Genomic DNA, 27,438 nt, shown 5'->3' with positions numbered 1-27,438 from the left:
CTAGTTCTGCTTCTCCGCAGCAGCCCTTCCTGGCCCAGGGTCAGAAGCAGCCAGGACCTGGGCCCACGATGGCCTCTCTGTCCTTCTATTGTCGCCCAGACCCCTGCCTTGTGCTTTCTGGGTAGCCTGTCATGGCCTCCGCTGCTCTGTGAGCCTCTCAGTCCCATCCTAGAGTTCCACCAGAGTGGGTCCCGAGGCATCCCCTACTTCTTCCCTGCCGACATGTACCGGGAAATGCTGAAGCCCACTGTGTCTCTCCCCTCCCCGCTGGCACCCAGTCTGGCAGCCTATGGCTTTAATTACAAAGTGCTGCATATTATACAGGAGAACTGGCCGGAATCCAGCGTTCTGGAAACTCAGAATGCTGTCCGTGTGCTCTCAGCAGCGTCTGTGCAGTGATCTCAGAGCCACGCAAACTCCGGCTGCTGAGAGCACTCGCGTCAGCTGGAGGACTGAGAAGTCAGACCCAGTGCCTTAAGGGGAGCAGCCCTCTTTTCAGAGGAGAGCCCTGCTCTGGAGTTCTGAGATTTTGGGAAAGGGAGAAGGGGAGTGGGTCAGAGAAGCCCAGTCTGCAGGCAGCCACCCTGACTCTGCATCGGGCCGGCCCCCACTTGCCCGAGGCTGACACTACGGGGGTGCGGAGACCTAGGGTCCCCGCCCATGCAGACAGGCTGACTGGGGTGTCCACGTGTGACCCTACCATCCCTCCCTGAGTTTCCGGGGGCCAAAGTCTCCCCAGTTCCACAATTGACATGGTAGACACATGCCATCCAGTGGTAACCAGGAGTGAGATGTGACCTACCCTTGCTACTCTGTAAGCTCTACTGAGACGCAGTTCACACACTATATCATTCAACCATGTAGTAGTCTTCAGTTTATTCACACGACTCTCACCACAGGTAAATTTGAGGATCTTTTCATCGCCCGGGAAAGAAACCCCGAGCACTTTTTAGCCATCACTCTCCCTACACTACTCACCCCAGGCTCCCAGTCCCAGCTCCAAGAAAACACTAATCTGCTTTCTGTCTCCAGAAATGTCCCTCTTCTGGACATTTCACAGCAGTGAAGTCACACGGCATGTGGCCTTTGGCGACTGGCTTTTATTCAGCGTAAGTGTTTGAAGGTTCGTCTGTGTTGCAGTGTGCATCACCGATTCATTCCTTTTTGTTGCTGAATAATGTGCTATTGTCTGAATACGCGACATTCGCCGTCCATTCCTCCTCGCATGTGGACCTGAGTTGTCTCCGTCTCTTAGCTGTCTCTTCTGGAGGGTGCTGCCACGAACATTCGTAGGCCGGTTTTGCGTGGGCGTGTTTCCAGTTCTTTGGGCATCCGTGTGCTCAACCCTGAGGTTTACGAACCACAAAACTTCAAAATACCTCTTGTTGACTCCCCAGTTTATTTTTTATTTTTTTGCCAATCAGTGTGAGCCTTGAACTCATGACCTCGCCTTCGCAAGCGCCACGACATCCGGCTGGAGCCACTTTGGACCCCGTGGCTCCCCAGTTTAAACCTGCTTTCTTGTTCAGGTGAAGGTAACTGTGGTGACCGAGCTCCACGTTCACACTCATAGCTACAGCCGTTTTGATGGTGGGTCTCCAACACGCAGCCATTTGAGCCAAAAGAACCTTGGCCTCCACACTGCAAATCATTTCACTCTTGCAGAAATGTGACAGGGGAGACAATTATCTCAGCATCAATCACAGATAATACTGGAAGGCAGGCCAGTGCCCTGGGGCATCCTCAGAGCCGGAGATGGTAGGGGCTGTCAGATTAAATTACATTTTACAACTCTTGAAGCTAAATGGAGATCTGAGCAGGAAGAGCAGAACTTTTCACTCTCAGATACGTGTGGCGTTTATTTGGGAGATTACAACGTCCATCTGGTTTGAAGTATCCCTACAGATCTTATCTTCTGCCTGTAAAGCCGACTGCCTAAGCCAATTGTGTGACTTTGCTCACGTGGGATTAAACAAAAGCTCCCAAAAAAGGTTCAGACAGGGGACACTGCTGGCTACCCTCCCGCTTAGTTTCCCTTCCCACACGCCTCTTCCCAACGGATCCTGACTTTGTTCAGCTATTCACACAGCCAACGCCTCTGGGGAAGCTAACCTCTCACCTCAGTGCAGCAATGGGGCGCAATGATCCAGGTGACCCCAGTTCCCTTGCTGTTGGGGAGAAATGGGCATGTGACCCAGCTCTGACCAGTGAGATACGGTGGGAATGCTACTCCAGGGATTCAAGGAAGTTTCCTCTCGCCTAGGAGAGACTTACAGGAAGAGACAGTCCTTCCTCAGTCTCTGAGTGTTTTGCATCTGGATGTGATGCCTGGAGCTGTTACGGCCATCTTTCTCTCAGTCTGAGGATGAAACCCACACGGAAGATGCAGAGGGGAGGACCTGAACCTGGGTTCCTTGATTAGCCACCGGAAATCCACCTTACCTCTGAACTTCCTGTCTTTTGAGATGCTGACTTTCTGTGGTACATTAAATACGGTCCTGTATTCTTTGCTGCCCTCCCATTAAGAATTGGGGTCTTCCCCCCACCCTCAAATCTCAGCTGGCAACTTGCCTTGACCCCTAGAATGTGGTGGGAGTAGCACTGTGTGGTTCTGAGTCTGGGCCTGAAAAGGCCTCTCTACTGCTGTGTCTTAGATGCTTCCATAACGAAGTCGTACCTGGCATCCTTGAGGATGGAAGATCCGTGGAGAAGGTTCTGCTGGCTGAGACCCTCCCTCTCCATGGGTCTTTCGTCCTCAAGAAACAGTTCCCAGCCAACCTGCCGGCTAAACACAGCCACACCTGAGCCCAGGCAAGAAGATTCTCCCAGGAAGCCTGGATTCATGAGAAACGATAAATTGCGGTTATTTTAAGCCACTCAGTTCTGGGATGGGTTGTCACACACAAAATCTAACGGACACTTTCTTTCTTCTTCAGGCCACTGTGAGTTGGTGTTGTTTCTCACTGGTACAGGCATCCTACTGGGGACAGTTGTCCAGCTCAGGCTCCAAACCAAGGCAGGGTTTTCTCCTGTAGAATCCGGTTTTTGCCACTTTATTGATGGGAGCTGACGTCTCTTCAGAGCAGACTGTTATTGCCAAACCACACCGCTCTCTTTAAAACGCTGGTGCATATGGAGTAGAGCCCTCCACGTCATGCCCGCGAGACCTAAGCATCAGCAGTGAACCGCGTGTTTCCTTCTGCAGGGCAGCTAGCTTTTCATCTCTGTGGCCTCCTTCCTGGGGGTGAGCTCAGGACCTCCTGAAGGTCTTATGACAAGGAGGCCACCACAGGGGACCCCAAATCTTGCAGAGTGTGACAGACATGTTTACTGAGGCCTGAGTTTATATTCTTAAGATCCAATGAGATCCTTAAATTATTTTTAATAAAAGTATTTTATACTGTTAAGTAAAAAAGAAGTGAAGAAAATTCTGGAGAAAAATGTCAAACCAAATTCAGCTTGGCCCGGGCTTCTTGGAGCCTAAAACTAGAGAAGGGCCAGCAGGAAAGCGATCAGGTGCTCGGGGCCAGGCTCAGGGACTGAGCTGCTGGAGGGGCTGGTGGCCCCACAAGAGTGGCCTCCTGGAGACAGTCACGGAGAGAGGGTGGCAGGGCAGGTGGGCTAAGAGAGAAGCTGCTGAGGGCATGAGGACCGTGAGCCCAGCAGCCTTGGTGGGGTGGGGGTCAGGGTCAGCATTAGGGCCCAGGCGGGGTCATGAAGGGGGCCACGACACCACCGAGAGCCCTGCAACTCTCTCCCTGTGACTGCACCCAGGAGGTCAAGGTCAGGGTCAGGGCCCAGGCGGGGTCAGCCGCAATGCAATGACACCATGACCACGTGCCCACCTGGCAGCCTGGGGGTCAGGAAGGGTGGGGACACAGGGCAGCAGGCAGTGGGCTGGAAACGAGGAGGGCGGCAGGGTCAGCAACCCCTCTGGACTACAGACCTCAGCTTGGGCGGACGCAGCGAGCGGCACACACCAGAGGCGGGAAGAGCAGACCCGTCCGGCTGAGGCCTCGGGGTAGACGGCCCAGCGGGAGCAGAAAGGATGATGGGAAGGGGGTGAGGGGATGATGGGAAGGGGGCAAAGGATGATGGGAAGGGGGTGAGAGGATGATGGGAAGGGGGCAAAGGATGATGGGAAGGGGGTGAGAGGATAATGGGAAGGGGGCAAAGGATGATGGGAAGGGGGTGAGGGGATGATGGGAAGGGGGCAAAGGATGATGGGAAGGGGGCAAAGGATGATGGGAAGGGGGTGAGAGGATGATGGGAAGGGGGCAAAGGATAATGGGAAGGGGGTGAGGATGATGGGAAGGGGGCAAAGGATGATGGGAACGGGGCAAAGGATGGGAAGGGGGCAAAGGATGATGGGAAGGGGGCAAAGGATGATGGGAAGGGGGGGCAGGGCTAGAGGAGTCACGTGCACCGCGGTGGACGATGGGAAGGAGAAGGGGCCCAGGGGGTGCCTTCTGCTCGCTGGGCAGTAAGACTTCTGGCGTGGCCTTGGGGGCTTCGGTGATCGGTGATCGTGCCGTGGGGGCTCCGCAGGGTGCACACTCACTGCCCGGGCGCCTCTGGAGGCTGCTCTCCCCTCTGTATCCCGGCGCTGCCATGGAGCCAGTTGTCCTTCTGCGCAGGCGCTGCAGGTGAGGCCGACATGCGCTGTGGGCTGTGGTGGGGGCCGCGCTCATCCCAGCTGGGCGGACACGTGCGTCACAGGCCGGGCCTCCTGGTGCCCGCACCCTGGGCACACCCCGTCTCCATCTCCGATTTCTCCTCTGCCCCAGTCACCTCATTCTAGCCCCTGAAAGTCTGGCGTCAGCCTGTGGCCTGGGCGGACTGGAGCAGCCCGGGGACGGTGCGTTCGCTCCCCAGAGACCACAGCTGAGGAGCCGGGAGGAAGCGCCCCGGCTCCCGACCCTGCACGGAGGTCACCTCGGAGTAGTGGGATGAAGGGGGGCGTGATGGACTGTTCTGACTTTGCTAAATCGGCTGTAAAAGGGATGCATAACTTTCCTAAGGAGGGAAGACACTGAGTGAGCAGAGGCAGCTGGCCCGGAGGGGTCGGCCCAGGCCATTCCCGACCCAGGCAGAGCATCTGCACACGGGCGAGGGCCGGTGTGAGACCCAGAGCCGCCCAAGTGTGCACCCCAAGAACCTGCAGCAGCAGGTGCCGCTGATCCTCCACTGGAGCCGGCGTCCACAGGAGTGGGGAGCAAACAGGAGACTGTGACCCTCCTGTGATGGCTCCATGACTCCGGGGTCTCACTCCTCATCCAGCAGACCACCTATCCTGGCTCTTCCTGAATTTCCCTCGGTCCCTGTTTCTAGCCTGGCTTTGTCTGTGAAGCTGAAGGCAGCCTGGGGAAAACGTGCATTTTCTACAGGACATGAGCTGGTGACTTACATAATGGCTTAAATAAGCCCCAAACTCAAATAAGCTAGAATTCTCTTGGCCCATCAGAGGCCCATCATGAAGCTCCTTATTCCATCAAATGAACTGTGAGATGCCCATAAACATTAAGCATGGAGCTCCTCTCTGATGCAGGAGGGAAAGCAGCAGGAAGGAAGGCACCCGGGAGACCCAGATGCGCATCTTTGTTTATCCAGCCTGGCTCTGTGCCCCTCCTGCCCTTTCTCACCGCTGGGCTGGGGCAGGCAGCGGCCCGCCACCAACATCCTACGTGCAGATGATAGTTCTGCTCTGCTTGAGGTGGCTGGAGGTCAGTGTGCAAGGCTGAGGGCCGCCCGCAGATGGGGGCTGGCTCTTTCTTTCAGAGGAAGAGTAGGGAAACAGTCACTTCACTGCATCAGTGAGTCCCAGTTTGCTTTTTACTGTATTGCAAAACCCAAAGGCCTTACTTTCGTATCCGATTTAGGCAGTCACAGATTTGGTACGTTTTATTTTAGCAATATCCGAGTATTTTCCCGACAGAGTGGCGTAAAACTGACAAGCAAATTAAAAATGGAAAATTAACTCCAACTGGTTGTCTTCCAACTGCCATCAGTAAACAGGAAGATGAAGGTCAGAGAGAGAATGTGCCTTCGAGAGGGGGGTGTGATTGAAAGGCCGTCGGCAGTGCCGTTGCGGTTGGAATCAAGATCCTCTACTTATCTCACCAGGCGTTTTATCTGTATTTGTTTTACATTAGATTGGGAGTGGGATCCATTCCAAATGATGGTTTTAATCTTAGGAAACATAGTTGAAATTGCTAGCCAGAGTGCTGTTAGGAGGCATACACGCTGCTGAATTTTATACAACCCAGTTCCGTTTTCTTTTCCATGTTTAAGTTTTTCCCTGGGCGGGTCTCTCCTTCATTTTGCGTGCGTGCCAGGCTCGGGGGCTGGGGCTACCTGGTGAAAAGACTCGAGATTGCCTCTGCAGAGACTGCAGGAACGTGGGTGCGGGAAGTTGCCGGGGACTGAACTGTGCTCCTTCCCAGATTAATATATTGAAGCCCTCATCCCAACGTGACTGTACTTGAAGATGGGGCTTTTGCGAGATAATTAAGGTGAAATAAGGTCACTAGGGTTGGGCTCTAATCTGATGGGACTGATGTCTTTACGTGAAGAAGAAGAGACAGCAGGGAGGCTCTTGTCCCAGAAAAAGGCAGAGTGAGGACAAAGTGAGAAGCCAAAGAGAGAGGCCTCAGGAGAAACCAGCCATGCCAACACCTTCATCTTGCGTTTCTGGCCACCGGAACTGTAAGAAGGTGAACGGCTGCCATAAGGCGTCCAGCCTGTGTGCTTGTTACTGGTGTCCTGGCAGGCACATACCAAACGAAGCTAATGATGGAGAGGAAGAGAAGATGAACTGGGACCTGTCTCCATCAACCCTCAGTTGTCCAGAGACTTAAACAGAACTGAGCAGGACGGGGATAGTGGCCTCGTTTTGCTGCCCTGGGAGAAGGCTGGCTTTGGCAGTGGTGAGAGGGCGGCACCTCCTCCAGGGTGGCTCCTCAGCTCCTCACTTCAGGGCTGCGTGGTGTTGGGGCTCCCTTTGGAAGGGCCGGCTGTGTCACGTCATGATGGTGGGCAGGTGGGAAGAAGGGCAGCTCCTCTGCATTTTCTGTTTCTTGTCCAGACTCTGTGCTGCCTGATTGCAGGGTCTCAACACCCCAGCCACCTGCAGAAAGGCCCCAATTCCGCTCCTCAGACCCCTGGGGGTGGGACTCTCAGAAGCCCCAGAGGAAGGCCCTGCCCACCTTTGTCTTCCGTAACCTCTAAGCCTGGCTTTCTGGATCTCCTCCTGCTGGGATTAAGCCAGATCACTCGGAGCCAAATCACTAACTATCAAATCACCTAAAACTAATTGGCTTAATTATCAATTTGCCTAATGGTATATTTAACTAAAATCTATATTTATCAAATTTGCATTGCTCACGTGACAGCAATTCCACCTCCATCTGAGGTTCCGCATAGATTCTCTCGTCTTTTTCTGTGTTTGCTTGTTCTTGACGATGTCAACAGTTTTTGGCTGGTCTAAGGATGTTTCTATCTCATTGTAATTTTTCAGATAAGAATTGATCACATTTATATCCACCCTCTAAGTGAATATAAATAAGAATTGGTCAGCTTTGTCTTCATCTGATGAGTTTTTGAGAAGCCTTTTTTCTTCTTTGTGACCCGTATCGTTGGTTTGCCTGTGTTTTGAGAGGGTCTCAGCTGTGTCGGAGAAGAGGGAGGGGAGTAGCGGGATCATGGGCCACCGTGGCCTCGACTTCCCCAGCTCAAGTGATTCCCCTTCCACGAGTAATTGAGACCACAGGTGTGTACCACTGTGTCTGACTAATTAAAAAATAGATTTTCTTCTTCTGTAGAGACAGGGTCTCACTACGTTGCCCAGGCTGGGTTTTTTTGTTAAGATTGGACGAATATCCTTTTGTTTTCAGCAGTTTGACTGTGATGGAAATAAACACTAGTTTTCTGTGTGTTCATCGAATTCGAAGTTCTTACATCTGTGGGCGGGTATATTCCATCCCTTTTATCAAGTGCCAGCATCTCTTCTGTTTCCTCTCCCCAGACCTTCTGACGGAAGGGATCATCTTGTCAGAATCTGATAATCGGGTCACTTTTAATCCTGTTTAATTGTGAAATTAATGTAAACATTTTTGTCTGACTTAAAGTAACTGATTGCTTTTATTAAAGGTTATAAATGCTTATTAAATGAAACTCCGGAGAACTGAAACAAGAAACAGGTGGCCCTGTAGGTTCCAGGGAAAAGTATCTTTTAAAAGTGTAGATCAAAGGGATTCTAAAACTGCCTTACATTATGACTGGACATTGAATTCACATTTCTCTGGCCTACCCCCCCCCCCCGCCACCCCGTGTTTACTGTGAGAAGCCTTCAGGAATGTCTGTTCAGCATCCGGTCACCGAGGAGCTGCCTCTACCTCCGCATCTAAACCACACCGAGGCCCCTCGGCTCCCCTTCTTTAAACTTCCTTGCTAGCAGGAGCACAAAGGCCATCACGGCGGAGACTGTGCGGCGGTGAGGAGGCCCCGCTCATGGAGCCTGCTCTAGAAACCCCTGATGACTATGGGCCCAGGGATTTGATTCCTGACAGAGATCCTCTCCCTGACCAAACTCCACACAAGCTCCTGAACTTTCAGTGGGACCTTGACTTTGAGACCCCTGTGCTTGTCTCTGCATTGTCAGCTCTGTAAGACCCCCCACCCTAGATAACAGGTCAGGAGACCTCCCCAGGTGCTGCTGCTCACCCGGGCCTGTCTTGAGCAAGAATCCTGTTAGGTTGCTTTCGCCAGAGGCTCCCGAGCCCGGCGTTTTTTCTTGGTAATTTCCCATCTGGCCCCCACGCTGCTCCTCGGTTGTGATCCCCGGACTCCTGCTGTCTTCAGAGCTGAATCCGGTCTCTTCCCCCGTTCAGGAAGGCCCGAGTGAAACGTGCTGTTCCCACGTCAGCTGCTGCCCAGCTCTGCTTCCCTTCCTCCCTGTAGCAGGGTCTTCCAGGCCGCGGGTTAGCCCCTTTCACACTCACGAGGGGGGGGGGCCTGGGGTTTCCTCCTCACTTGATTCTCAGAAATGAGGAGTCTGCGGTAGATGTGTCTAGATTCTTAGATGAATATTCTGATTTTTGTTCTTGTATTTTCTTTGCCCATTTGCAAGCAGATACAGTTTCCTGCAGACGAATCCAAGAGTCTCATGATGGCCCAGTCCTGTTCTTCCTCTGACTTAGTCTGTAAAGGCAGGTGTATTTATGCTAATACGGCTTTTCCCGGATTCCTAGAAACCTAACACGGAAATCCCTTAGTCTCCTGGTAGCGTCTCCCGTGCCCAGTCCCATAATTAGGCCCCAACTGCCAGCCACGCAGTTTTCACTGCCCAGCCCTGGCTTCCCAAGGCTGCAGTCCTGTTCCCAACCTGGAGGCCGCTCCTGCTCCCATGGCCCTTGTCCCCCCTCCTGGGGCTCCCTGGCCACCTGTGTCTGAGCTGGTCTCTGCTCAGAATCCCCATCAGGGTCTTTTTCTTAAAGGGCCCAGACCTCAGTTCCATTCTTTCCAAACACTGGGGACGCCTCCACATGCAGGCCTGGGCGTCCTGCCCCATGTCCCCTTGATTTGGCATGGGCATTCTTTGGTCCTTTGGGAGGTGCATATCAAATCATGCCAGCAAAAAATGAGGACGAAAATGTAAACCAAAGGAAGACTGAGCCTGCAAAGCTCTTGCCCTGCGTCCCTGCGGTCCCGGCCCTGCCCGGCAGCTCCTCAGGGCTGTGCAGTTCTGTGAATGCCTCGAACGCCCAGCGCCGGGTTAATGTTGCTGGGCACTGGGGGTGGTCATAACCGTTTTCTTTAGAAGGCCATTTGGTTCCTGTTATTTGGGAACAGCAATACACAGGGCTGGAAAACTGTCACGAAGCCAGACAGTTACCCCCAGCTTCTGTGCGGAAGATCAGCGGAGGGTGATGAGGACTTGGGGTTTTCAGCAGTCTACCTTGAGGAGACCCAGCAAACAGCAGATATCGTTAGCAAAATGAAATGCGCTTCGAACCACGGAAAGGCCGGCAGGTTGAGTCATTACTCCCGCTTCCACGGTACCTCATTGCCGCGGGGAGAGACCAAATTAAAAAAGAGGAAGAAAGGAATTAAAGTGGCTCTTCGGGTATACTGTGTCAGCTACAATTTAAAGAATAATGAAGCATGTCTTATTGCAGAGGTTAAGAGATTAGCGGTCCCTTAATTATCAGAGATATGTACTCACATCCCTTCTAGGCTCCTAAGTAAACCGTTTACTGGAATCATCTTGCTCCACTCTGCGATTATGGAAATCTGTTGACTTAATACAGCAGAAGATGCCTTTAAAGCGTGTGTGCGCCTGTGGCTGCTGCCTGTCGCCGTACAAATTAATTTTCTCACATTTAACCGGCCTGACCCTACATACCTCGTTAAATGTCACGCTGAGCAGGATGCAGCCGTGACTGGGCAGATGGGGCTGCACGGTCACGCGAGGACTCCTGTGGGGACAGGCCAGCTGTGCGGGCCCTCGGAGCGGCTGCAGGCAGGTTGATGAGGATGCTGCCAAGGACAGAGAACGCCGTGCAGGCCGGGAGCGCCGAGAGGGCAGAGGATGCCTGGCTCCGTCCAGCTCCTCTGTTCCCAGTGCTGGGAGGCTTCCGGTGTGGCGTCTTTTTCTTACGAATATTGTTAAGCTTGTCAGGAAAATTAAGTTATCGTCAGTAAGGTAATAACAGAAGCCAGAGCACGGCTGCAGAGGCGAGTATGGAGAATCCTAAGACTAAAGTGTAAAGAAGAGGACTTCACGGAGGAGGGAGGGGCAGGGTTCACGGCGGCCAGACAGCTTCAGAGTCATCAGCGTGTGGGCTGTGGGACCCGTCAGGCGTGGCCACAGCACCTCAGCATCAACCACAGAGCCAGATGGCTGCTCTGTGGCCACCGAGGCCCAGGCCTTCGCTCCTTCCGTTGCTGGCCGGGGTGCAGCGTCGCCCACTTCTTACTGTCCCCCAAGCCATGGGGTCTGGGTGTAGGGGACGCTCACCCCCTTCAGCCTCGCTCCCCAGCTCCCTCCGCCCAGGTGGCCCGGACACAGGGTCCCACAGAGGACTCCAAGGCTCTGGAAGGGGCAGGCCCCGAGGCAGGGTGGGGGTGTCGCGCGGGCCTCGGGGATGAACTGGCGATGCGTGAGGTTGCAGGGAGTATGAAGTTCTGGAAAACAGACCTCCAAGATGCTGCCCGTTTTGCATCACATTTTAAAGCTTCCAGGTAATGAAGAAAAGACTGATTTAACTAAATAAACATTTCAACCTTCAGGCCAAAGACAACGCTCACACCTAAAATAATGGCCCCGATGGGCTGGGGACAGCTTTTGCAAAGTGAGTTAAAGGGCCTGCGTCGGCTTAAGAGAAGTGGGCAGTGGGACGGGATGGGGCAGCCCATCCTCCGTGAGTCCTCCTTCTCCGTCGGCTGCTCCCACGCCCTCCACAGCTCCAAACTCTGGAGACAGCACCTGCAGGAGCCCTCCTGGGTGCTCCAGGGTGTCTTGGGCTCACTGTGATCAACACTGGACCTCCACTCCCTAGACAGTCCACCCCTGTCTCTCCCCACTACTTCCAAATCCCACGGGCGCTGCCTCCTCCACCCCTCCAGGATGCTTCTGTGGTCAGCGTTCCTATGGCACCATCCTCTTCTCCCACCTGGACTACTGTGGCCGGCCCTTATCCACTCAAGGGTCCACTTTCCAGGGAAGGCTTCCCCCACCACCCACAGGGAGACGCAGCCCTCTTGAGCCCCTGCCACGGAAGGAGGACTCTGCCTGTGTCAGAGTTGGTGACAGATGGCCTGGAGGATGCTGGCCACTGTTGGCTGTGTGGAGAAGGGCTTGGGTAGGACCCTGGGCAGTTGGCCTGGAGCCGGGCATCACCTGCTGCCCTCTGCTTCAGAGCCCACATCTGTCTCTCCAGGGCCGAAGCTGCTGTCCGCTGGACTCTGTTACTGGCGACCAGTGCTTAGTGATGGATAAAACAGGACTCAGGCAAACAGACGCCAAGCCAGAATGTATGTGCTCCTTTGCTCATTCGCTGTGACTGTGACTGCAGAGTGGGAATCTTCACCTGAGCAGGGGCGACTTTCTGCTTTTGCACGTTGTACCAGTGACCAGAGAGGGGTCACTGAGTACCGGTACAGACCGACTTTCTGCGTTTGCCTGCTGTGCCATCTCCTGCTCATATGCCACTGGCCTTTGCCCTCCTTCCTCGTTAGTATGAAACTGAGATAATCGTGGGTCAGGACTCAGGCCTCTGTGCCCAGATGCAGAGGGGCTGCTCCATGCAGCGACACAGACCCCAGCGCCGCCCGGCACGGGCTCTGCAGGAGCTGCCGGGTGCATGCGCACAGCCCCCTTCCTTGTCGCCCTTCATTTCATTAAAGGGCCGAACAACTAGGCATGAACAATTAGGATAACCTGAGCGAGGTGGCTCACCCCTATAGTCCCAGCACTTTGGGAGGCCAAGGTGGGTGGATCACGAGGCCAGGAGATTGAGACCATCCTGCCCAACATAGTGAAACTCCATCTCTACTAAAAATAACAAAAATTATCTGGGCATGGTGGTCGGCACCTATAGTCTCAGCTACTCAGGAGACTGAGGCAGGAGAGTCAGTTGAACCCAGGAGGTGGAGGTTGCAGTGAGCTGAGATGGAGCCACTGCACTCCTGGGCAACAGAGCAAGACTCTATCTCAAAAAAAAAAAAAAAAAATTAGGATAAAATCTCTTCACATTGAGAACTAAAAATAAAATCCTAAGCTCCCAAATAGACTGAACAGACCCTGTCTTGACCATGGAGGATCCCAGAGGAACCCCAGAAACTGAGTTTCCAGCCATAGTGAGACAAGAGGTCAGACATGCCTCATGGCACAGACAGCAACCGAGCAGCATTGGTGTTAGAGACCACACAACCAGAAGAACAGACCCTGTGGCCAGAGGGCACCGAGCCGTGGACAGAGTCAGCAGAGCAGACCCTGTGGCCAGAGGGCACCGAGTCGTGGACAGAGTCAGCAGAACAGACCCTGTGGCCAGAGGGCACCGAGCCGTGGACGGAGTCAGCAGAGCAGACCCTGTGGCCAGAGGGCACCGAGCCGTGGACGGAGTAAACAGAGCAGACCCTGTGGCCAGAGGGCACCGAGCCGTGGACGGAGTCAGCAGAACAGACCCTGTGGCCAGAGGGCACCGAGCCGTGGACAGAGTCAGCAGAGCAGACCCTGTGGCCAGAGGGCACCGAGCCGTGGACGGAGTAAACAGAGCAGACCCTGTGGCCAGAGGGCACCGAGCCGTGGACAGAGTCAGCAGAACAGACCCTGTGGCCAGAGGGCACCGAGCCGTGGACGGAGTCAGCAGAGCAGACCCTGTGGCCAGAGGGCACCGAGCCGTGGACGGAGTCAGCAGAACAGACCCTGTGGCCAGAGGGCACCGAGCCGTGGACAGAGTCAGCAGAGCAGACCCTGTGGCCAGAGGGCACCGAGCCGTGGACGGAGTAAACAGAGCAGACCCTGTGGCCAGAGGGCACCGAGCCGTGGACGGAGTCAGCAGAACAGACCCTGTGGCCAGAGGGCACCGAGCCGTGGACGGAGTCAGCAGAACAGACCCTGTGGCCAGAGGGCACCGAGCCGTGGACGGAGTCAGCAGAGCAGATCCTGTGGCCAGAGGGCACCGAGCCGTGGACGGAGTAAGCAGAACAGACCCTGTGGCCAGAGGGCACCGAACCGTGGACGGAGTAAGCAGAACAGACCCTGTGGCCAGAGGGCACCGAGCCATGGACGGAGTCAGCAGAACAGACCCTGTGGCCAGAGGGCACCGAGCCGTGGATGGAGTCAGCAGAGCAGATCCTGTGGCCAGAGGGCACCGAGCCGTGGATGGAGTCAGCAGAGCAGACCCTGTGGCCAGAGGGCACCGAGCCGTGGACGGAGTCAGCAGAACAGACCCTGTGGCCAGAGGGCACCGAGCCGTGGACAGAGTCAGCAGAGCAGACCCTGTGGCCAGAGGGCACCAAGCCGTGGACGGAGTAAACAGAGCAGACCCTGTGGCCAGAGGGCACCGAGCCGTGGACGGAGTCAGCAGAACAGACCCTGTGGCCAGAGGGCACCGAGCCGTGGACGGAGTCAGCAGAACAGACCCTGTGGCCAGAGGGCACCGAGCCGTGGACGGAGTAAGCAGAGCAGACCCTGTGGCCAGAGGGCACCGAGCCGTGGACGGAGTCAGCAGAACAGACCCTGTGGCCAGAGGGCACCAAGCCGTGGATGGAGTCAGCAGAGCAGACCACAGACTTCCCCAGTGACGTTTGAAAGTGAGGCCATGTCGGGCAGGACCTTGTTGGTTTACAGAGCTGCACGTGCGTGTTTGCACAGGTCTGTGCTCCTAGGTGCATTCTCGCAGGCTCACATGTGCCTCTTTCGGATCTGTGTGTCTGTTCATGTGCACACGGATGCATGCACACAGCTGCATGTGTGCACATGTCTGTGCATGTGTGTGTATGTGCCCATGTGCAGACACGCATCTGCCTGTGTGCGCAGGTGTCCAGGTCTCCTCAGGCCACATGGGCTCCCCGGTGAAGCTGCTGGCACTGAGAGCCTAAGCGCCTTAACCTTTGCACCTGCTTCTGTGTCTATCAGGACTGTGGTCCAGATGCCTCTGGGCCCATTTCACTCCCTGACTCTGTCTTGACCCTAAGAAATACTGAGGGTTTGTCATTGCATTTAATGCCAATTGCTGTTATTTATACCAAGAAATTCAGGAAAGGAAAAATGTGCATACCCAGAGAAGTGTGAATCTGATAGCTGATCAGTCCTTTAAGAGGTGCTAAATGCAAACAGCCTGACTTTTGCCATTTATAAATTATTTGGTTCATTACGACAAACGGCGTTTGACATTCTTCTGTCAGGGTGGAAAGAGAGCAATTCGCTGGGTTTTAGGTTGTGAGCAGATACGGCTGCACTCATTATGGCAGGAAATGCCAATTAGAACCAGAAAAATGAGAAGAATTGGCTAAATTTTCTCATCAATTGTTACTTATTTGTGTGTCTGATGTGACAAGTCCAAATCTGGAATGCCATTTCTGCCTGATTGATTTAGAAACTGTTTTCCCAGAAATAACGAATGTCAGCCTCCTATAAAACCTCAGCGGGCGAGAGCAAGCCACTTCCTGCATCACGAATGGACACAGAGCTTGGTGCCTGTACACACAGGTGCACACACACGCCTCCCACACAAACTCAAATGCCAGCCTCCTGTAAAACCTCAGCGGGCGAGAGCAAGCCACTTCCTGCATCACGAATGGACACAGAGCTTGGTGCCTGTACACACAGGTGCACACACACGCCTCCCACACAAACTCAAATGCCAGCCTCCTGTAAAACCTCAGCGGGCGAGAGCAAGCCACTTCCTGCATCACGAATGGACACAGAGCTTGGTGCCTGTACACACAGGTGCACACACACGCCTCCCACACAAACTCAAATGCCAGCCTCCTATAAAACCTCAGCGGGCGAGAGCAAGCCACTTCCTGCATCACGAATGGACACAGAGCTTGGTGCCTGCACACACAGGTGCACACACACGCCTCCCACACAAACTCAAATGCGTGTCCCATGTCCACATGGTTGCACACTGCACCCCAGACCCACACCACACGCCCACACCCCCACCCTGTACTCACACCGTTTGTCCAGGCCGCGTTCAGAAGCCTACCTGCTGTGCCAGAAAACAGAATCTTAACTGCACATTTCATATTGCGTTGTACCTTCAGCGCTTTGACAGCCTTGGAGTGAGATACAACATTCAAAGGGTGGCCTTGCTGCCTGTGGCTTGCGTGACTGTCAGCAAATCATGTAAAGATGGAGCTGACCTCCCACTTATGGTCAGCTCTGAATGAGATGCAGCAGATGAGGAGTGAGCATGGGACTGTGGCCATGCGGTGTCCACGAGGAGAGGCTCTGGGCACTCTGTGCACTTGGCCATGACTCCAGCCACCACCCTTTGTCCGGCAGCCCCTGCACTGGCCCCTCCAGTGGAATGTAAGCTCCCCAACACTGTCCTGTTCCAGCTTTCATTGCTGTCCCCAGGGTCAGCCTTGTGCTGGGCACATTAGGCAGCATGTGAAGGGTGGGGAGGTGTGGTCAGTGCCCTCTGATGTCCTTACCCTAAATCCACTGGCACCACCTCCTGTGGCAGCAGGCAGGGATCTCTGAATTTGGGGTAAAATGCAAGAGAGGCCATGGTGTCCTGTGCCCCTGGCCACTCCTGAGGACCATAGGGCATCCTGCTCACTGCCTGAATCTGAGCAGCAGGAGAAGCAGACGAAGTTTCCTAACAGGGAGGTGTGTCCCCTTCATCCCAGAGAGCTGGGAGCGGAGTGGGAGTGAGAATAAGAAGACTCGTAGGTACACAGAGAGCCCTTCAGACAGGCCTGTCCAGGGGAGTATTTGCGAAATGCAGAGCTCTGTTCTGCAGGGCCGCCTCCCCACCACGTGGTGTGCAGTCAGCAGCTGTATATATATTATTTATTTAGTTTTACATGTTTTTGAGATGGAGTCTGTCACCCAGCCTGGAGTGCAGTGATGTGATCTCAGCTCACTGCAACCTCTGCCTCCCTGGTTCAAGTGATTCTTCTGCCTCAGCCTCCCAAATAGCTAAGATTACAGGCACGTGCCACCATTTTTGTATTTTTTGTTTTTTGGTGTTTTTTTTTTTTTTTTTTTTTGTATTTTTAGTGGAGGTGGGGTTTCACCATGTTGGCCAGGCTCGTCTTGAACTCCTGGCCTCAGGTGATTCACCCGCCTCCCAAAGTGTAATCCGAAATGCTGGAATTATAGGCATGAGCCACTGTGCTCAGCAGGCAGCTGTATATTTTAAAACAGTGTGGTGTGTTGTGACAGACTGTGTGTTTGTCTATGTGCATGTGTGTGTGGTGTGTGCATGCGTGTACCCGTGTGTGCATGTGGATGGATGCATGTGATGTGTGTATATGTGTGCACAATTGTGTGGTATGTGCATGTGTGCACTCGTGTGTGCCTGTGGATACATGTGTGGGCATGCACAATCATGTGATATGTGTGTGTGTGCACCTGTGTGAGTGTGCATGCATGGGGGAACCAAGCATAGGAAGATGGCCACAGGGTCATTTGTGCACATGCATGGGGTAGGTGCACGTGTGTGTACTTGTGAGAATGCATGTGTGCATGTATGCGCACTTCTGATAATGCACGTGTGTTTTCACTGCGCGCTTGCATGTGTGTGCACATGTGTATGTGTGTATATGCGCATGAATGTGTATGCATGTATGTGCACTTGTGTACGTGTGTATATGCGAATGAATGTGTATGCATGTGTGTGCACTTGTGTACGTGTGTATATGCGCATGAATGTGTATGCATGTGTGTGCACTTGTGTACGTGTGTATATGCGCATGAATGTGTATGCATGTGTGTGCACATGTGTACGTGTGTATATGCGCATGAATGTGTATGCATGTGTGTGCACATGTGTACGTGTGTATATGCGCATGAATGTGTATGCATGTGTGTGCACATGTGTACGTGTGTATATGCGCATGAATGTGTATGCATGTGTGTGCACATGTGTACGTGTGTATATGCGCATGAATGTGTATGCATGTGTGCACATGTGTACGTGTGTATATGCGCATGAATGTGTATGCATGTGTGTGCACTTGTGTACGTGTGTATATGCGCATGAATGTGTATGCATGTGTGTGCACTTGTGTACGTGTGTATATGCGCATGAATGTGTATGCATGTGTGTGCACTTGTGTACGTGTGTATATGCGCATGAATGTGTATGCATGTGTGTGCACTTGTGTACGTGTGTATATGCGAATGAATGTGTATGCATGTGTGTGCACATGTGTACGTGTGTATATGCGCATGAATGTGTATGCATGTGTGTGCACATGTGTACGTGTGTATATGCGAATGAATGTATGCATGTGTGTGCACATGTGTACGTGTGTATATGCGCATGAATGTGTATGCATGTGTGTGCACATGTGTACGTGTGTATATGCGAATGAATGTGTATGCATGTGTGTGCACATGTGTACGTGTCTATATGCGAATGAATGTGTATGCATGTGTGTGCACATGTGTACGTGTCTATATGCGAATGAATGTGTATGTATGTGTGTGCACATGTGTACGTGTGTATATGCGCATGAATGTGTATGCATGTGTGTGCACATGTGTACGTGTGTATATGCGAATGAATGTATGCATGTGTGTGCACATGTGTACGTGTGTATATGCGCATGAATGTGTATGCATGTGTGTGCACTTGGGAGAATGCAGCTGTGTGTGCACTGCATGAATGCATGTGTGTGGGTGTGTCCACGTGTGAGAATGCGTGTGTACAATGCACATGCGCACGTGTGTTTTCCAGTGTCAGGGCCTTTGCACTTAGCCCAGTCAACCCTGAAGCTCTTTAGTCAGATGTGACCCTAGAAAAAATAAATACAAACGGAACCCAACTCCTTCCTCCCTTTTTCTTTTGTTGTGAAAATGTTAATCTACCGTGTGTGGGGCTTTGGCAGAGCCTCATGCATTACCAGGCCTCCTGCCCCACTGGGCACCACTCATGGAACTAAAATAAAACGATTTCTTCATGTGAATGGTCATAATATTCGGGCCTGCAGTGATGTCTGTCTTTAAACTTGGTCTGCTAGATGAATTGAGGTCTGCTAGCGAAATGGAAATACTTTGATGCCGGGTGCGGGTGCGGGCATGCTCTCACCTTGTTAAGCTCAGCCGCCCCAAAAGCACATCACTTTCTCTCACTGTGGTGGGGACATCTCCATTGCAGCCCATGATGCCTCCGTATAAAACAGTTTGTCAAAAAGGTGGCCCCTTTCCTTGAACCAGAAGAAAAAAGAGAATAAGAACGAGAAGCTCCAACACCTTGTGCTGCCTCCTAGTATGTGGGCGCCTGAGGAGGCTCTCCCCGCTCACACCCCCACCCCGCCCTGGGGACCCCCCTGAGGGAAACTCTGAGGCTGCACCGCTGGTGCTGGGTCTGGAGCTAAGAGCAGGGCAGGGCAAGTCCACAGCACCCCTGCAGCACCTCGAAGACCTGCCTGGCTCCAGGATCCTGAGCCTCCAGGGCAGGGGCACCACCTGGGGCCTACGGAGCCCTTAGTCCTGCTCAGCAGAGTACACCCCTGCCACACGCCCCTCTGTGGTCAGACCTCAGCTCAGAGCCTGGTGAGGGGTGAGCCATGGAACTGCTTTCAAATCCTCCTGCCCAGGGCCCATGCTGCACGCCTTCTCTAGCTTGGGCTTGGGGGAAATGGGAACAAAGTGTGGACCCAGAGGGACTCAACAGTAGTGCTCTCTACAGATGCCAGGGCTCCCTACAGAGGGAGTCTATGGCAGTGCTCTCTACGGATACCAGTGCTCCCTACAGAGGGAGTCTATGGCAGTGCTCTCTACGGATGCCAGTGTTCCCTACAGAGGGAGTCTATGGCAGTGCTCTCTACGGATGCCAGTGCTCCCTACAGAGGGAGTCGATGGTAGTGCTCTCTACGGATGTCAGTGCTCCCTACAGAGGGAGTCTATGGCAGTGCTCTCTACGGATGCCAGTGCTCCCTACAGAGGGAGTCTATGGCAGTGCTCTCTACGGATGCCAGTGTTCCCTACAGAGGGAGTCGATGGCAGTGCTCTCTACGGATGCCAGTGCTCCCTACAGAGGGAGTCGATGGTAGTGCTCTCTACGGATGTCAGTGCTCCCTACAGAGGGAGTCTATGGCAGTGCTCTCTACGGATGCCAGTGCTCCCTACAGAGGGAGTCTATGGCAGTGCTCTCTACGGATGCCAGTGCTCTCTACGGATGCCGGTGCTCCCTACAGAGGGAGTCTATGGCAGTGCTCTCTACGGATGTCAGTGCTCCCTACAGAGGGAGTCGATGGTAGTGCTCTCTACGGATACACTGCTCTCTATCAAGGGAGTCTATGGCAGTGCTCTCTACGGATGTCAGTGCTCCCTACAGAGGGAGTCTATGGCAGTGCTCTCTACGGATGCTAGTGCTCCCTACAGAGGGAGTCTATGGCAGTGCTCTCTACGGATGCTAGTGCTCCCTACAGAGGGAGTTGATGGTAGTGCTCCCTACAGAGGGAGTCTATGGCAGTGCTCTCTACAGATGCCAGTGCTCCCTACAGAGGGAGTCTATGGCAGTGCTCTCTACGGATGCTAGTGCTCCCTACAGAGGGAGTCTATGGCAGTGCTCTCTATGGCTGCTAGTGCTCCCTAAAGAGGGAGTCGATGGCAGTGCTCCCTACAGAGGGAGTCTATGGCAGTGCTCTCTATGGATGCCAGTGCGCTCTATCGAGAACTGAGGCAAGCCTGGGAGGATGGTGCAGGAGGAGCCGGAATCCTGGTGCCAGGGCCTGCTGTGTGGACTGATTCTGTGGCTTGTGCCCCACACCCCACATGCAGTCGACAGAGGGGCTTCCCGGGACCTCTGGGCCCAGGAGAGATCACGCTTCAGGGGCGTCCTTGGGCTGTGATGTTCCCCGCCCCGTCCTACAGGTGCTTCTGAGAACCGGGCAGTAAAGTCATTTCTTGTCCCTGGAGCATTCATTTCTGGCCTATCCATGTTTAAATAAAACTTTTATATATCTCAATAATTATATCAATAGATCTTAATCTAGGTAATTAAAATTCAACAAGACATTCCCAAGGATATAACAAACACCCACAAGCCACTTTAACGACCACAAGCTGTTCCCCTGAAGGGACGTGTCCTCACCCGGGGGTGGGGGAGGACTCGGGCGGGAGCCTCTTCAGGCTCCTCCAAGACGGGCACCTGGCGGCATGTTTTCATTAAGTATTTTACGAGCCTGCGCCAGATCCTTTAGTAAGGTGACACGCGGTGCAGGATAGAGAATGCAGCAGGGCCGTGGCATGGCTCGGTGAGTTGCTGGCCTTCTCTGAGGTGCTAAAACTCTGGGAGGGCGACCCCGGGCTCCCGTGGACATGGATCCACTTGGATGACATCTCCTGCAAACCTGCAGTGCAGGTGCAGGGCCAGCAGCTGCAAAGGTCACACGAGGAGGCGTGGAGGGCTGCGGCTTGATGTCACCGGCTCTTTGCTGCGGTGTTTGATGACACCAGGATGCATGGCATGTTCCAGTTTTGGTGAGCTGTGTTTCACACTGGTGGAAGGAGGCCAGGCTGGCCTGCACTACGCTGCATCTGTCAGCCCCCGTCTAAGCGTCTTCTGTAGGGCAGTGGGGAGGGTCGCCAAGGTTGGGGGTCAGTAATGACCAGGGCAGGGGGGCTGCTGCTTCAGGGTGGGGGCCAGCAAGGCGCCCTCTGGCTCCAGCAGCCATGATTCTCTGGCCCTCATGTGTCTCACCTCTAAAATGGGCAATGATGGGACACACCTCAGGGCTGCATTGAGGGGAGGTGGTGCTGGAAAGCGGTCAGGGAGGTCAGAGAAGTCAGGTCTCCAGCTCTGCACTCACCGCCCAGTCCTTGGGGGTCGGGAACTGTTGCTCAGATGGCCTCTGGTCCTGTCCCTCGCTCTACCGACTGGCCGTGGAAGTTCTTCAGGGTCATCCTGCGCCAGTGCCATGGCAGGGGCAGAGAGGCCATGGGGTAGTGGTCTGCGCTCTTGGGGACTGGAGGATCACAGGAAATAGAGCTGTCCTAGGGCTGGTGTGCCTCCCTTCCTGTCTGCAGTCAGCTCAGGCATGGCTGAGATGGGATGGTGCCTCACACCTGGATGGGGAATCCACCTGGACTAGAATCTGAATCTCATGAGTCAGCAGGATTCAGGCCTCCAGCCAGAGGTGGACCTGCTGCCTGTGGTTCCTGGGTTTCCCACAGAGCTGGGGGCTCTAAGAGGAGCTGGGAGCAGTGAGAGCTCTGCGTAAGGCCGGGAGCCCAGTGTCTAACAAGATGTGGTGGCCAGGGTCCAAGGGGCAAAAATTTATTTAGCAGAGTTGAGAATTGTTGTGGGACCCACTGTCCCAGCTGTTGGATGCCACGTGTGGGTTGAGCCACTGTGGCTGCCATCACAGTCCACTCTTAGGTGGTGATGGGAGGTCAGTAACCCCAGGTGACCGTTCCTGAGCAAAAATTGAAAGGGGCTTTGCAGGGAAAGATGGGGCAGAGAAAAACAGGAGGGGCTGGATCAGGCGTAGAATCCGGAGGTCAAGACCCATCCCTCCTCCCTCCTTCCCTCCCGTTCTCCCCTTCACTTGAACAGAACTGAGGAGAACTGAGTTTACTTCAGTATCAGTGCATTTATGTAAATCCTTTCCTGAAACATCCAAGGGTCTTGAAGAATAAATGAAATGCCGATTAAAATGCCTGTGCCTGGCATGAAATAGATGTTGAGGAAGTGGTGAGTTATTTTTATCATTGTTACTTGGTACAACACGAGTGTTATGAATAACGTAGAGCTCTTTGTAATCGGCATTGACGCCGGCATTGAACGGGACCATCTAAACTTGAGCAGTGGCTTCCTGTGGGCTGCAGTGTGGCCCTGATGAGCCCGTGGCACACAGCACTGAACAGGACACATTCGTGCATAGGTCTTTGCCTTGGAGACAGACGAGCTTTGTGGGCTGAGTGAGGTTTTCTGCTTCCTATTCCATGGAATCAAAAGAGTTAGCATCAGGAAGGGTGGGACTGTGGAGGAGGGGGTAGCGTAAGCCATTGGAATATCAGTTTCAGGGCAAAACCGAACAGAGCACTGCTGTGGAGGGTCAGTGGGTCGGCCTCAGTTGGATGGGAAGGTATTTAGGGACTTTTGGATTTAGCATTCCCGTAGTTTTGTGACGGTGAAAGACAGGCCGTGACAGTCGGAGGAGAGGCCCCTCCACCTCATCACTTTGAGCCCTGGAGGAGGAGAAGCGGGATTCGTTTGTGTGCTTGGTGATGGATAGGAAACCAGTGCACGTGCACGGCAGAGGTTCAGGAGTCAGGTTTGGGAGTCGCTTCCTGCAGGGGGAGCCAGAGCGAAGGTCAGAGCGGGATCTTGCTGTTGACCTTCAGCTCAGGCTCAAGTGTGAGCCCGAAGTTGGTGTTTGTAGAGGCTTATATCCACGACACGTCAGAAGAAGCAGGCACAATTCCTTCCTCCACCGCAGCCGATGAGAACATGCAGGAAGCATTGCCAGCAGGCCTTCCCTGATAACCTCACGCTGCCTCTCGGGGATCCCACCCGGTCCAGCTTGTCTCCCATGCTGTACGCAGTCTCACTCGTTATTAATAAAATGTCACTCCCTACAGAACTCAATACAATGATATTTTTGCTATATTTACATTAAAACCAACAGATGTTAGCAAGTCAACGTCATTTATTATATAAGACATGATGACAATACAATTAGTATTTTTAAAACTGTAATTGTAAAATTGACCTTATTAAAATTCCACTTCCTCCATAATTAAAAAAAAACTAATTACTTGTAGTAATTGGACCAGAAATGACATTTTCAGTTCATTAATATTCAGCAAATTGTCGTTGAAGATGTTCTTGGCACGGTGCACTGTCAGCCTCTTGCATTTCTGTTCGTTTCTTATTTAAAAGTCATCTGGAAATAATAGTTTGCATTTTAACAAGATGTGTATCCATGAATTGATTTTATAAATAAAGTTTTTAATTGCTAATTAATTTGTGGGGCTATGTCTCTGTAACATTCTCCAGGCGAGAATGTGGGGGACTGGCACGCTGAGCCCGGCTCCCGGCCTGGATGGAGCCCGCCCACTGCTGGTACTGCTTTTGCAAGCCGTGAGGCAGTCCGGGACCCGGGCCACGCTCTGCTGCTCCTGAAAGCCTCCGCCTGATCACTCGGCCTGGAAGGTGGAGGCAAATCAAAATAGCAGAGTGTGAACTAGTTTTGTGATTTACTGGGCTCAGCTGAGATTTTTAAAGACTGGAAATCAAGCCACTTAGGGCTTCCCTGGCCAAGTGGTTCCTCCGGTGTCACAGCAGACACCGTCTGGCCTGCGGTCAGGGGAGGGTTACTCTCTGTAGGAAAAGGCGGACCGTGTGGCCTGGGTGCCTCTCTAGCAGGAAGGCTTCCGTGATCCCACTCTCCCGCCGTCCCCTGCAAGCTTGTTTGCAGAGAAGCCTTTTCCTCGCCAGCCCCCCTGAGTTTCCCCGCTTCGTCCTGATGTGTGGACAGGAAATGTGACTCCTGAACTGGCTGCTCCTTCAGAACAGGGTGGGCAGGGGACGTGGGCCCCCCAAAGAGGGGGGATGCTGGACGCTAACGGGGCCCCTCCCCGCACACACATGCACACATTCTGGAGAACCCAGGAGCTGACAGACGTGCGGGGCAGAGGGAGCTGGAAAAACGCATGAGAAGGACCTGGCGGGGCAGGACCTGTTACAGATCCTCAGATGGAGCGGGGCCCTGGGGAAAGCCGAGGCCATCAGGAGGGCACCTGGGCTGCCTCTTTTGTGTCTGCGGTGCCGGATTTCTCTAGAATCAACATGACTTTGAATAGGAAAAATGCATGAACGTTTAAAGGAAGGAACTGCAAAGGCCAGGTGACATCCCATCTCCCGAGGGGGGACCAGAGTTGTCCCGGGACACTGCAGTCCCACCTGGGAGCCACAGGCTGGTGTGAGCCGGGCCTCACTGGCTAGTGATGGTGTGAGCTTGGCCAGCCACCTTCCTCTGCTGGCGACAGTGAGGTGTGGGGTGAGAAGGTCTCTGAGGTGGCTTGTCATCCTTCCCAGGCAGGTAATCCAGGTGCCTGTGGAGAAAACTGCCTCGGGCTTCCCCTGGGCCCTGCTTCCAAGCCTCCTTCAGGCACCGCAGGAGCAGCCAGAAGCCTGCCCAGTGCAACCAGCCACACCCTGCTCCTCCTGCGTCCACCCTCTTGACCGGTGTTTCCTGCTGAGGCACTTGTCCACGTCTTATCTGTCCAACTGGGAGGCTGCTGGGAGCCTGACCCTGAGGGGGAACAGGGCCTGGGTAGGGGAGGCTGCTGGGAGCCTGACCCTGAGGGGGACCAGGGCCTGGGTAGGGGAGGCTGCTGGGAGCCTGACCCTGAGGGGGAACAGGGCCTGGGTAGGGGAGGCTGCTGGGAGCCTGACCCTGAGGGGGACCAGGGGTCCTGGGTAGGGGAGGCTGCTGGGAGCCTGACCCGGAGGGGGACCAGGGCCTGGGTAGGGGAGGCTGCTGGGAGCCTGACCCTGAGGGGAGCCAGGGGTCCTGAGTTGGGAGGCTGTGGGAAGCCAGATCCTGAGGGAAGCCCAGGAGTTCTGGGTGGGGAGGCTACGAGAAGCCTAACCTTGAGGGGGGCCCTGGGTCCTGGGTAGCTTTGCTGGGCTTCCTGGCAGGGTGGGTTCCAGGAACCTAGGCTGGGAGGTGGGGGAGCAGGTGCTGGGTCCCTGCCCCAGCCAGTTGGAAAGAGGTTCTGCATCCGGAGCTTCTCTTTTTGGGGGTGAGGGAGGGGGCCGGCCATGGGCTCTGTCCTCCAGCAGGAGCGGCTGGTGGGGGTCCCTTCATGCCCACTCCCAGGCCCAGCCTCCTGCCCCTCCCTGGTGCTCCATCCTCTCCCTGCCCGGGTGTGTCCTTTCTGAGCACACAGCACCCATGCCCTGCCTTGATCTCGCAGCCGCCCCCTGCTGCACTTGGCACCTGTCAGGGACCCCAGGTCCTCCCCACCGCCTGCTGTGCAATTACCCTTCCCACCCCCAACCCTGGGGACAGGGCCTGGTCAGCCTCACACCTGGACCCAGGAAGGCTCTCTTCCTGAACACAGTGTGTTCTCAGGACCCCTGGGCCCAGGCTCTGAACTCAGAGCTGTGGCCAGAGCTGGGAGCTGAGGCTCTGAAATCACCGTGGCCAGAGCTGGGAGCTGAGGCTCCTGGGGCCCCACGGAGAACTTCCCAGGAGGTGGGAGGGACAGACCCCGTCATCCCCGTCATCATCCCATGGCCGCCAGGTGTCCGAGTGTGCGGAGATGCAGCCAAGGCGGGTCCATACCTGCATGTTTCCCTTCAGGCCTTCCCCTGGGCACATCCTCAAGGGGTGGAGAAAACCCACCCCTGGGAGTGGGATCTCCAGAGCCTCCGCAGGTACTGCTGGTCCCAGGGGCTTCTGATGAGAACTGAGTGCAGACCTGGTGTGGAAGGTGGAGACCGGGGACTGGGTGGGGGGCGGGATTTGGAGGCCCTGCTCTCTCCCATCTCCCTGGTGGGGCCAGCTGTGCTTCCTGGGTGATCTCTTGGGGATGAGCCCTCCTGGTGTCACCCAGCCAAGTCAGCAGTCAGGAAGAGGTGGGTCCTGGGGCTCCGTCCACCTGAGATGAAGTGGCATCTGCGGCTGCTGCTGCCACTCCTGTGCTTTTGATCTTGATGATTTTCTTTTATTTTATTGCACTTTAGGTTCTGGGGCACATGTGCAGAACATGCAGGATCGTTGCGTAGGTACATACATGGCATTGTGGTTTGCTGCCTCCATCCCCCCGTCACCTGTATCTGGTATTTCTCCCCATGTTATCCCTCCCCAAACTCCTTGCCCCCGCTGTCCCTCCCCTATTCCCCCTCAACAGACCTCAGTGTGTGATGAGATCTTGATGATTTTCAGTGGTTTTCCCTCCAAGGTGGGTCCTCTGCATGAGTAGCCCGGGGAGGGCCGGTGGAACCTGGAGAAATCCCTCTTTGTTTTGACTTTGTCCTGGCAGTGAAACCAAATGCTCCTGTGGATACCGTGGGCCGTCAGTCATCTGCTCGGCCCCTCCCTCCCTTCACAGTGGCTGCTGGCCACCCCGGGTCAAGGACAGGCTGTGCAGAGGACAGCATGTCATGTTCCATGCATGCCCCCCCACCAGGCACACTTGAAAATACCTCTGTGTGTGCACTTGGAAATATCCACAGTTTGTCAATCCATGCACATATGTGCCCACCAGCCGCTATTGTGGTGGGGGACATGCATTCAGCCTCAGGTGCCTTAGAGACCCCTGAGCACACCTGTGCCTGGCGTGAACTCCCAGCTCGGCACTATGTGTCCTGAGAGCCGTCGGGTCCCTGGAGCCCTTCTGCCGTGCCAGTCCCTGGCAGGGGACTTCATCCCTGACAAGCTGCTTCCCTGAGGGCCAGTGAGGGCTCAAAGGTCAGGGCTTGGGGGCCTGGAGACAGCGTCTCTGACACCAGCAGGCAGCCCCCCAGGCTCTGTGCGCCAGTTGAGAGTCGAGCCCTTTGTGGCCAGAACCTGCTGAGCTCAGGAGAAGCAGGAAGGTCAGCGTCTGCCTTTTTAATGTAAATCAGAAACAAGTCGATACTTTACTCCGAGGCTGTATGGAGGGAACACAAAGAGAACTTGACACGTCTTTCTTCTCCTTAAAGTGGGGGGGACTTACAGTTAAGGGGAGATCAATGGGTCATTTGAATATGAAGTTTTGCATAGCTGCCATAACTGAGTTTCACCTCAGTC

At 54.4% G+C, this 27,438-nt stretch overlaps 1 long non-coding RNA gene across 1 annotated transcript; it reads right to left on the bottom strand.

Annotated features, from left to right (window-relative positions):
• Positions 1 to 23,325: 23,325 nt before the first annotated feature.
• On the bottom strand, positions 23,326 to 26,818 carry LOC103787879 (uncharacterized). Its single transcript, XR_613641.5, has 4 exons — positions 26,560 to 26,818; positions 25,990 to 26,125; positions 24,600 to 24,951; positions 23,326 to 23,580 (listed from the first exon to the last, which is right to left on the bottom strand). It is a non-coding gene; the product is annotated as an uncharacterized LOC103787879 (long non-coding RNA).
• Positions 26,819 to 27,438: the final 620 nt, after the last annotated feature.

Source organism: Callithrix jacchus, chromosome 1 (genome assembly GCF_049354715.1).
Source record: "Callithrix jacchus isolate 240 chromosome 1, calJac240_pri, whole genome shotgun sequence".
Lineage (NCBI taxonomy): Eukaryota > Metazoa > Chordata > Mammalia > Primates > Cebidae > Callithrix > Callithrix jacchus.
The sequence above is the reverse complement of the archived record's forward strand: the minus strand, read 5'-3'. Positions and strand labels throughout refer to the sequence as shown.